This window comes from Prionailurus bengalensis, chromosome X (genome assembly GCF_016509475.1).
Source record: "Prionailurus bengalensis isolate Pbe53 chromosome X, Fcat_Pben_1.1_paternal_pri, whole genome shotgun sequence".
In the NCBI taxonomy this organism is placed as follows: domain Eukaryota; kingdom Metazoa; phylum Chordata; class Mammalia; order Carnivora; family Felidae; genus Prionailurus; species Prionailurus bengalensis.
Genome location: NC_057361.1, coordinates 64,058,705 through 64,070,581, shown reverse-complemented (window position 1 = coordinate 64,070,581; position 11,877 = coordinate 64,058,705).

Sequence of the window (11,877 nt, the reverse complement as noted above, 5' to 3'; positions counted from 1 at the left end):
TGCACTGAGAACTATAGAAAGCTTATGAAATAAATTGAAGAAGACACAAAGAAATGGAAAAAGATTCCAGTCTCCTTGATAGGAAGAGCAAATACTGGTAAAATTTCAATACTACCCATCAAGGGAACACCAGCATTCTTCACAGAGCTAGAACAAGTAATCCTAAAATTTGCGTGGAACCAGAAAAGACCCCGAATAGCCAAAGCAATATTGAAGAAGAAAACCAAAGCATAAGGCATCACAATCCCAGACTTCAAGCTATACTACAAAGCTGTAATCATCAAGACAGTATGGTACTGGCACAAGAACAGAAACTCAGATCAATGGAACAGAATAGAGAACCCAGAAATGGACTCACAAACGTATGGCCAATTAATCTTTGACAAAGCAGGAAAGAATAGCCAATGGAATAAAGACAGTCTCTTCAGCAAGTAGTGCTGGGAAAACTGGACAGCGACATGCAGAAGAATAAACCTGGACCACTTTCTTACAACATACACAAAAATAAACTCAAAGTTGATGAAAGACCTCAATGTAAGACAGGAAGCCATCAAAATCCTCGAGGAGAAAGCAGGCAACAACCTCTTTGATCTTGCCTGCAGCAATTTCTTACTCAACACGACTCTGGAGGCAAGGGAAACAAAAGCAAAAATGAACTACCAGGACCTCATCAAAATAAAAAGCTTCTGCACAGCGAAGGAAACAATCAGCAAAACTGAAAGGCAACCGACAGAATGGGAGAAGATATTTTCACACGACATATCAGATAAAGGGTTAGTATCCAAAATCTACAAAGAACTTACCAACTCAACACCCAAAAAACAAATAATCCAGTGAAGAAATGGGCAAAAAACATGAATAGACACTTCCCCAAAGAAGACATCCATGTGGCCAACCGACACATGAAAAAATGCTCAACGTAACTCATCATCAGGGAAATGCAAATCAAAACCACAATGAGATACCACCTCACCTGTTAGAATGGCTAACATTAACAACTCAGGCAACAACAGATGTTGGCGAGGATGCAGAGAAAGAGGATCTCTTTTGCACTTTGGTGGGAATGCAAACTGGTGCAACCACTCTGGAAAACCATAGGAGGTTCCTCAAAAAACTAAAAATAGAACTACCCTACAACCCAGCAATTGTACTACTAGGCATTTATCCAAGGGATACAGGTATGCTGTTTTGAAGGGACACATGCACCCCCATGTTGATAGCAACACTATCAACAATAGCCAAAGTATGGAAAGAGCCCAAATGTCCATCGATGGATGAATGGATAAAGACGAGGTGGTATATATATACAATCGAGTATTACTCAGCAATCAAAAAGAATTAAATCTTGCCATTTGCAACTACGTGGATGGAACTGGAGGATATTATGCTAAGTGAAATTAGTCAGTCAGAGAAAGACAAAAATCATATGACTTCACTCATATGAGGACTTTAAGAGACAAAACCGATGAACATAAGGGAAGGGAAGCAAAAATAATACAAAACAGGGGAGGAGACAAAAAAGGAGAGACTCATAAACATGGAGAAAAAACTGAGGGTTGCTGGAGGGGTTGTGGGAGGGAGGATGGGTTAAATGGGTAAGGGGCATTAAGGAATCTACTGAAATCATTGCTTCACTATATACTGTCTAATTTGAATGTAAAGTTTAAAAAATAAAAAATAAAGTTAAATCAAAAAAAATTTTTTTAAAAAGACAAAAGAAATGGGGGCGCCTGGGTGGCACAGTCGGTTAAGCGTCCGACTTCAGCCAGGTCACGATCTCGCGGTCCGTGAGTTCGAGCCCCGCGTCGGACTCTGGGCTGATGGCTCAGAGCCTGGAGCCTGTTTCCGATTCTGTGTCTCCCTCTTTCTCTGCCCCTCGCCCGTTCATGCTCTGTCTCTCTCTGTCCCAAAAATAAATAAATGTTGAAAAAAAAATTTTTTAAAAAATAAAAAAAATAAAAAAAAAAGACAAAAGAAATGAACATAAGGGAAGAGAAACAAAAATAATATAAAAACAGTGAGGGGGACAAAACAGAAGAGACCCATAAATATGGAGAACAAACTGAGGTTTGCTGTAGGGGGTGTGGGAGGGGGAATGGGCTAAATGGGTAAGGGGCACTAAGGAATCTACTCCTGAAATCATTGTTGCACTATATGCTAACTAATTTGGATGTAAATTTAAAAAAATAAAATAAAACGTCAGAAAATATAAAAATGAAATAAAATGAAATGAATATCTATCTGAAATACATTTGTTAATATTTGTTTTTCATTAAAAAATAATATGTGCTTGCTGCAACAAATTTAAGCAATACAGGAGTGAATGAAATAAAAAAATGAAAACTGAGCCTCAACACCATTCTCCAACATCTCTTTTTTAAAATATCACAAAATAATACATATTCATTATAGAAAATTTAGAAAACAATAAAGTAAAATGAATAAACTTGCCGCAAACCAGCCCCACTTCACAAAGATAACCACCACCATTATCATTTTGGTGTATTTCCAGTGCTTAGGATTTTAATTTTTTTAGTTGTGATCATCTTGTATATATGCATACACACAGGCACTCACATGCACATACATGCATGCATATATACAAACAATACTAATTCAGGAAAAATTAGAAAATACAGATATATTATAAGAAAAAATTATTAAAGTTAATTCATTTACTTTGAGAGAAAGAGCACAAGTGGAGGAGGGCAAAAGAAGGGAGAGAGAGAATCCCAAGTAGGCTCCGTGCTGTCAGCACAGCCCATGAACCGCAAGATCATGACCTGAACCAAAATCAAGAGTCAAATGCTTTACTGACTGAGCCACCCAGGTGCCCCTTGAGAAAAAATGTTAAAGCACTCCAAATTTCATTATACAATGGTAGTCACTGTTAATATTCTGTTATATATCTTAATGTATTTTCCCACGTTAATATAAACATACAAATGCATATGTATAAAAACAGTATTATCCTAGGCATACTGTTTTGTAACTTAGTTTCTTCACTTTACAATGCATTGTGACATTTTTCCATTTCAACAAATACATAAATTTATACTGTCATTTATGAGGCCTGCATAGCATTTCATTTTACGGACATATCATAATTTATCAGTATCCTGTTGCTAGACATTATTATGGTTTCCTTGTTTTCAACCATTACTATAAAAATCCCCCAAATAGCTTTTATATCTTTAAGTATTTGTCCAGTTATTTCCTCACTATAAATTCCTGGCAGTCAAAATGCTAGTTCAAAGAGCATGGGCATTGAAGAAATATTTAACAGAAAATACATACGTACATGCAATACATACATACATACATACATACATATATTGATCAAAATTCAGATCATAAAAAAGGATATGCAATGAAAAATAAGTTTTCCCTTCATCCCATACCTTCTTTTTTTATTGCTCTATTTTGCAGTTTTAATATTTTCCTTTAATCTTTTTTTTGTTTGTTTGAGAGACAGAGAGTGTTTGCAGGCAGGTAGGAGAGGGGGAGAGGGAGAGGGAGAGGGAGAATCCCAAGCAGGCTCCACACCCAGAGTGGAGCCTGATGCGGGGCTCCATCTCACAATGGTGAGATCATGATCTGAGTCAAAATCAAGAGTCAGACGCTTAACTGAATGAGCCACCCAGGTGTCCCTTACCCCATACCTTCTAAATGCCTCTTTGTTTATCACATAAATGATAGTATATACATTGTTTTTTGGTTTTTCATTTTTTACTCAAAATGTCTTGGAAAGATTTTCGTGTCGTATTTTTCTTCAATTTTCTATATTAAAAATGAATAATGGGGGTGCCTGGGTGGCGCAGTCGGTTAAGCGTCCGACTTCAGCCAGGTCACGATCTCGCGGTCCGTGAGTTCGAGCCCCGCGTCAGGCTCTGGGCTGATGGCTCAGAGCCTGGAGCCTGTTTCCGATTCTGTGTCTCCCTCTCTCTCTGCCCCTCCCCCGTTCATGCTCTGTCTCTCTCTGTCCCAAAAATAAATAAACATTGAAAAAAAAATTTTTTTTAAATAAATAAAAAAATGAGTAATGAACATTGAAGACATTACGCTAAGTGAAACAGACATAAAGAGCTAATATGATATGATTTTACTTAAATGAAATACATAGAGTAGTCAAATTCATAAGATGGAAAGCAGAACAGTTGTTACCATGAGCTGGGAGAGAAGGAATGGGGAATTATTGTTTAAAGAGTACAACGTTTCAGTTTGGGATAATGAAAAGTTCTGAAGATGGATGGTGATGATGCTTGCACAACAGTGTGAATGTACTTAATGCCACTGAACAGTGCACTTAGAAATGGTTTAAATGGTATCTTTTCTATTATGTATAAAACAATAAAATAAAAATTTTTAACTATGAGCATATCTCTTTCAACTTGGTAGCACAGTTAATTGCAAGTGGTCATAATTTTGCATTTTCAAAAGGTGATGCAAAAATCTACCCAACATTATATATATGTAAATGAAATTATTTGTATAAGATGAACAATATTAACTGCTGTCTTTCATATTTGAGAGGAAAGTCAGGAAAGGAAACTATGGGTCAGTACCAGAAGTCTACAGAAGAGCTTGCTTAGGGATCCACAAGGCTGTGTTAGGTTTGAAGCTTCATTTTTCTCAGTGACTTAATTATTTAAATGTATAAAATATATTCAACCACTCCCATACTGAAGGACCCTTGTTTCCAAATTTCTGCTACTAAAAACAATGCTGCAATAAATACCCTTATATAAATGTCTTAAGAAGTGAGAGGGAGTATATCTGCAGGATAAATAAATGCCTACCTATTCTGGGTCAAAATATTTAGGTTTAAACTATGAATTCATATTACAATTTTCCCTCCAAATAAGTTCTATCAATTTACACTGTCATCCACAACATATCCATTTCCCCACCCAAACAATGTATCATCAAGCTTTTCTAAATATTTGCTCATTAGCAATGTAAAAATTATATCTTCTTGCAGTTTTAATGTGCACCTCTCTTAGAAATGAGATTGAAAATTGCCTTCTAGAAAGGGAAAATATATCACTAGCACCCCTAAGAAGAATGTATAAGAGTAACAATTTTATCAAATCCTCACCAATAACTGGTAACCATACCTTTTTATATTTGCCAATGTTTAGTCAAAAAATGGAATCTCATTATTATTTTAGTTTCTGTTTATATGAATGTTAGAGTTTCAACACCTTTTCATATGCTTATTAACCAATTGTACTTCTGGATTTATCACTAGCCTTTTCACATTTTCTGTCCATTTTTTCTACTATGGCACTTGTATTTTTCTTTCCAAATTTTTTCAAAATGTGTTTACTTATAGTCTGCCTCCATTCTAGAGGCAGCAAAGGGATGTCTTTCAGAAAGTACAATGTATGCTGAAGGAATCGTGAACATATGATTATTTTTCTTTTTCTTTTTCTTTTCTTTTTTTTTTTTTATTTACTACATACACTGTAGTCGTGGCTTCAGGAGTAGATTCCCGTGATTCATCACTTACATACAGCACCCAGTGCTCATCCAAACAAGTATCCTCCTCAATGCCCATCACCCATTTTCCCTACCCCTCCAACTTTCCACCCCCAACAACCCTCAGTTTGTTCTCTGTATTTAAGAGTCCCTTATTGTTTGCTTCCTTCTCTGTTTGTATCTTATTTTTCCTTCCCTTCCCCTATGGTCATCTGTTAAGTTTCTCAAGTTCCACAAATAACTGAAAACATATGATATCTGTCTTCCCCTGACTGACTTATTTCACTTAGCATAATACCCTCCAGTTCCATCCACATTGTTGCAAATGGCAAGATTTCATTAGTTTTAATTGCTGAATAGTATTCCATTGTGTTTATATAGCACATTTTCTTTATCGATTCATTAGTTGATGGACATTTGGGCTCTTTCCATAATTTAGCTATTTTTGATAGTGCTGCTATAAACATTGGAGTATATGTGCCCCCTTCGAATCAGCACTCCTGAATCCTTTGGATAAATTCCTAGTAGTGCAATTGCTGGGTCATAGGGTAATTCTATGGGTCTGGCATATGGGCATATTCTATGGGTTAGCATATAGTGAAACAACCCTATGGGTCATAGGGTAATTTAATATTTTGAGGAAACTCCACACTGTTTTCCAGAGTGACTCTATCAGCTTGTATTCCCACCAACAGTACAAAAAGGTTCCCCTTTCTTTGCATCCTCGCCAACTCACATCCTCTGTTAATTTAAGCCACTCTGACTGGTATGAGGTTGTATCTCAGTGTAGTTTTTATTTGTATTTCCCTGATGATGAGTGATGTTGAGCATCTTTTCACTTGTCTATTTGCCATCTGGGTGTCTTCTTTGGAAAAATGTCTATTTATGTCTTCTGCCCATTTCTTCATTGGAGAATTTGATTTTTGGGTGTTGAGTTTGATAATTTCTTTATAGATCTTGGATACTAACCTTTTACCTGATAGGTCATTTGCAAATACCTTCTCCCATTCTGTCAGTTGCCTTTTAGTTTTGTTAATTGTTTTCTTCACTGCAAAGCATTTTTTAATCCTGATGAGATTCCAATAGTTCACTTTTGCTTTTATTTCCCTTGCCTCCAGAGACGTGTCTAGTAGGAAGTTGCTGAGGCCAAAGTTAAAAAGGTTGCTGCCTGTGTTCTCCTCTAGGATTTTGATGGTTTCCTGTCTCACATTTATGTCTTTCATCCATTTTGAGTTTATTTTTATGTATGGTGTAAAAAGGGGTCCAGGTACATTCTTCTGCATGTTGCTATCTAAGTTTCTCAGCACCACTCACTGAGGAGAATGTCATTTTTCCACTGGATACTCTTCCCTGCTTGGTCGAAGGTTAGTTGACCATACATTTCTGAGTCCATTTCTGGGTTCTCTATTCTATTTCATTGATCTATATGTCTGTTTCTGTGCCCATACCATGCTGTATTGATGATTACAGCTTTTTAATACAGGCTATAGTCAGATATCGTGATGCCTCCAGCTTTGGGTTTTTTTTTTCAACATTACTGTGGCTATTTGGGGTCTTTTGTGGTTCCATACTAATTGTAGGATTGTTTGTGAAGAATGCTGCTGCTATTTTGACTGGGATTGCATTCAATGTGTAGATTCTTTAGGTATTATCAACATTTTAACAAAATTTTCAAAGAACCAGCTCTTATATTCATTCATCTGTTCTACCGGGATTTTTTTTTATTCTATATTGTTTATTTCTGCTCTAATCTTTATTATTTCTCTTCTGCTGGCTTTGGTCTTTCTTTGCTGCTGCTTTTATAGTTCCTTTAGGTGTGAGGTTAAGTTATATATTTGGGATGTTTCTTGCTTCTTGAGATAGGCCTGAATTTGCAATGTATTTTCCTCTTAGGACTGTCTTTACTGCATCCCAAATGGTTTGGATTGTCATGTTTTCATTTTAGTTTGCTTCCATATATTTTTTAATTTCTTCTTTAATTTCCTTATTGACCCATTCATTCTTTAGTAGGATGTTCTTTCATCTTCATTTATTTGTGGGTTTCCCAAATTTTTTCTTGTGGTTGATTTCAAGTTTCATAGCGCTGTGATCTGAAAATATGCATGATATAATCTCAATCCTTTATATTTGTTGACGGCTGTTTTGTGATCCAGTATGTGATCTATTTTATAGAACGTTCAATGTGCACTCTAGAAGAATGTGTATTCTGCTGCTTTTGGATGAAATATTCTGAATATAACAGCTAAGTCCATCTGCTCCAATGTGTCCTTCAGAACCATTTTCTCCTTATTACTTTTCTGCCTAGATGATCTATCCATTGTTGTAAGTAGAGTATTAATGTCCCCTACAATCATGATATTATTATCTATACATTTACTTATGTTTGTGTTTAGTTGATTTATATATTTGGGTGTTTAACGTTGGGGGCATAAACATTTATAATTATTAGGTATTCTTGATGGATAGTTCCCTTACTTATGATATAATGCCTTTCTTCATCTCTTGTTACAGCCTTTGTTTTAAAATCTATTTTGTCTGATATAAGTATGGTTATTCTGGCTTTCTTTTGACTTCCAGGAACATGATAGATGGTTCTCCTACCCTTACTTTCAATGTACAAATGTTCTCATGTCTAAAATTAGTCTCTAATAGCTAGTATAGATGGATCTTGTTTTTTTCTTTTATCCATTCTGAACCCTATGTCTTTTGATTGGGACATTTAGTCCATTTACATTAAGAGTGATTATTGAAAGATATGGATTTAGTGTTATTGTGTTATCTGTAGATTTGATGTTTGTAGTGATGTCTCTGGTCTGTAGTCTTTGCTGTTTTCCACTCACAGAGTTCCCCTTAGAATCTCATGCAAAGCTGGTTTAGTGGTCATGAACTCCTTTAGTTTTTGTTTGTCTGGGAAAGCCTTTATCTCTCCTATTTTTAATGACAGACCTGCTGGATAAAGGATTCTTTATTCTGCATATTTTTCCTATTCAGCACATTGAATATTTCTTGCCACTCCCTTCTGGCTTGCCAAGTTTCAGTGGACAGGTCTGCTACTACCCTTATGTGTCTACCTTTGTAGGTTAAGGTCCGTTTGTCCCCAGCTGCTTTCAGAATTCTCTCCTTATGTTTGTATTTTTCCAGTTTCACTGTGATATGTCATGGCGTTGACCTGTTTTTGTTGATTTTGAAGGGACTTTTCTGTATCTCTTGGATTTGGATGCCTCTTTCCTTCCCCAGATTAGGAAAGTTCTCAGCTATAATTTGTTCAAATAAACCTTCTTCCCCCCTTCTCTCTCTATTCTTCTTCTGGAACTTCTATGATACAGATATTATTTAATTTCATTGAATCACTTAGGTCCCTAATTCTCCCCTTCTGATCTAGTAATTTCCTTTTCTTCTTTTTTTTCAGCTTCATCATCTTCCATAAAATCTTCTATTTCCACTATTCTTTCCTCTGCTTCTTCCATCCTCACTGTCACTGCATCTAGTTTATTTTGCATCTCATTTATAGCATTTCTTAATTCATCATGACTAATTCTTAGGTCTTTGAGCTCTGCAGCTATAGATTCTCTGCTGTCTTCTATGCTTTTCTCAAGCCTGGCTATTAGTCTTTTTAAAAAATTTTTAATGTTTATTATTTTTGAGAGAGAGAGACAGAGACAGAGAGAGAGAGAGAAAAAAAAAGGAAGCAGGGGAGTGGCAGAGAGAGAGGGAGACACAGAATAGGAAGCAGGCTTCAAGCTCTGAGCTGTCATCACAGAGCCCATCATAGGGCTCGAACTCACAGACCATGAGATCTTGACCTGAACTGAAGTTGCTTAACTGAGCCACCCAGATGCTACATCGACTATTAGTCTTATGACTGCTATTATAAATTCTTGCTCAGATATATTGTTTATATCTGTTTTGAGCAATTCTGTGGCTGTCATTTCTTCCTGGAATTTCTTTTGAGGAGAATTCTTCCATTTCATCATTTTGGCTAGGTTTCTGTCTTTTATGTGTCTTAGTAGATTGTTGTGTCCTTCACCTGCAAGAACTACTGTATTAAAAAAGGGTCATACACTTCCAGAGCCTGGCACTTCAGGAAGTGTTTTTGGAGTGTGTTGCATGCACTCTGTTGTCGCATATTTCACTGCTCTATCCCAGTGGTCAGTCTTATAGAAAGCTCCTCCTTACTCATAGTGGTGGATTGTTTAGACCTTCCACCAGGTGTGCTTTGATTTGTTCATTGAAGTAACCCTGGAAAAAAGGAAACGGCAGGGAACCTGATCCCATATAAAGAGAAAAATGAAAGGGGAGATAAAATAAAGACCAAGCAAAGAATCAAAGAAACTATAAGGCTTAATCCAGAGAGAGAGAAAGTAAAATAAAGAAGAAGGAGATATAGAAAAGGTGTAAAAATAATAGAGTAAAAATGCCTGATTAAACAAAGTATATATATATATATATTCATATATATATGAATTGACTAAAAATAAAATCAGAAACTATGAGCCTGGTTCCAAAGGGAAAATAAGAATAGGTTAAAAAGAAAAATAAAAGGAAAGAAAAGAAAAGAGAAAAAAAAAGAGCAACAAACCAACATACAAAATCACTGGACAGTTGTCTGTTGGTGCCTGGGACCAGTGGCTGTGCTGGTCCAGTGGAGAAGTTACCTGGTTAAGTCAGTGTCAGTCCCTCTCCAGCAGATGATCAGTTACCATGCCCAGAGCTGCAGAGTGTGGTGTAAGTGGGTCCCACCTCCACTGGGGGACACTATCCTATTCCATGAAGCCTCACAGTGTTGGTTATGGGGAGAAAAATGGCAATACCCCAATCTCTCCTTCCCGGGCCAGGTGTCTCAAACCACACTATTCAGAGCTACCCTCACAGAGTAGCTCGGGTGGCCAGCTTGCCCTGCTCCAAAGTCTCCCATGCCTCCTAGGCACTTGGCTGGGATTCAAAACCCAGTGTCTTAAAGGATCCCACACGGGGGGCGCCTGGGTGGCGCAGTCGGTTAAGCATCCGACTTCAGCCAGGTCACGATCTCGCGGTCCGTGAGTTCAAGCCCCGCGTCAGGCTCTGGGCTGACGGCTCGGAGCCTGGAGCCTGTTTCCGATTCTGTGTCTCCCTCTCTCTCTGCCCCTCCCCCGTTCATGCTCTGTCTCTCTGTCCCCCCAAAAATAAATAAACGTTGAAAAAAATTTAAAAAAAAAAAAAAAAAAAAAAGGATCCCACACGGAACAGACCCGGTTCTAGGGTAGCACCCCTCCACCATGCCAATATGGCTGGAATGCTCAGGGTCTTTTGTCTTTGGGTGGAGGGGGGCAGTATACTCTCTTCCCACATTACTCAAGGGAGAGACTGCTCTCTCCCAGTGCACCACTGAGATTACCACCACACCCTGGGGACTGGCTCCCCTTCCCGCCAGGCACGCACACACAGCAGCAGCATGGGTCCAGAGAAAGTCACGCACTTTTGAAAACTCCTGATCTTAAGCTCCTAAGGCTGTTTGCAAAGACTGGCACTCTCCATATTTCTCATTCCCCAGTCCATGGTCTGGAGAGGTTTTTCTCTTGTCCTAACACAAAACTACAATCCATAGCTTCTCTTTCTCTCCCTTTTATCTCTCCACAGAAGGGGATCCCTCCCCTCGGTGCCCACCCTGTTTTATGTCCCCCAATTTGCATACACGCACCTCTGTCCCACCAAGCTGTGTCTCTCCACCTGTGGAGATTTTTCTGTCACTCTGCAGATAAACTTCCTGGGTGTTCCAAATGTTCCGACCTCAATACAACTGTATTTGAGGGACGAGAGAAATCCTAGTTCCCCTCTGCCATCTTAACTAGTCCTCCTGATCATTTTTCTAGTAACAAATGAGTAGAGTCCTTCCTTCTTATCTGTTTTTCAATGCCCACATCCTGACCTTCTTTTCAGGAAGAGGTTGAAGGGCATCTACTTTCCCTGCTACACATTCTCAGCATCTCATTTTCAATAATTTTCCCCCTTAACATTATGAAGTGTGGGGTGTGTGGGAGCTGTGTCTTGTCCTAAGAAGATTATCTTGCTCAGATGGTGCCCTCTGAGTTCTAATTACTCACGTGGCAGCAGAACTAGGCCTTGGGCTTCTGGTTGACATAAGAAAGGATAAAGAATTTGTCTTCTAAATCTTCTTTCTGGTATAACAAATCTCAAGCTGTATGATTTTAGCGGGGGCAGCAGAAGACAGGTCATGTGGTAATCCTTCATTCATTTATGCATCTTGTTTGAGCAAACACACTTACTAAGCACAATGCAGCACTACCAAGATAAATTACCAAGATACTAAGATAAATTAAATACTTTCCCTGCCTTGAAGGAGTTCACAGTCTAGTGGCAGTTGGGTAGTGCCTCTGCCTTCCCTGAAATTTACAGGGA